Raw genomic sequence first — 269 nt, 5'->3', positions numbered from 1 at the left:
GGTGAACGGGTTTCCGGAACTTCTTCGGCAACGGTAAACCTTGGCTTGGGCCAATCCGCGACGTCGTTGGCTAGCCATTTCGGTCCATGACGCCAAAGCGAATTTTTCAAGAAATCCGCTGGTGATTGTCCTCGCGATATGAGGTCAGCTGGATTGTCATCGGATCTGACATGATGCCACGCTGCGACGTCTGTTTTGGTTTGAATTTCGGACACTCGGTTCGCCACGAACGTTTTCAGCGTGCATGGTTCTCTTCTTAGCCAGCTCAG

This window comes from Eufriesea mexicana, unplaced genomic scaffold (assembly GCF_001483705.2).
Source record: "Eufriesea mexicana isolate 0111107269 unplaced genomic scaffold, ASM148370v2 scaffold980, whole genome shotgun sequence".
NCBI classification, from domain to species: domain Eukaryota; kingdom Metazoa; phylum Arthropoda; class Insecta; order Hymenoptera; family Apidae; genus Eufriesea; species Eufriesea mexicana.
The sequence above is the reverse complement of the archived record's forward strand: the minus strand, read 5'-3'. Positions refer to the sequence as shown.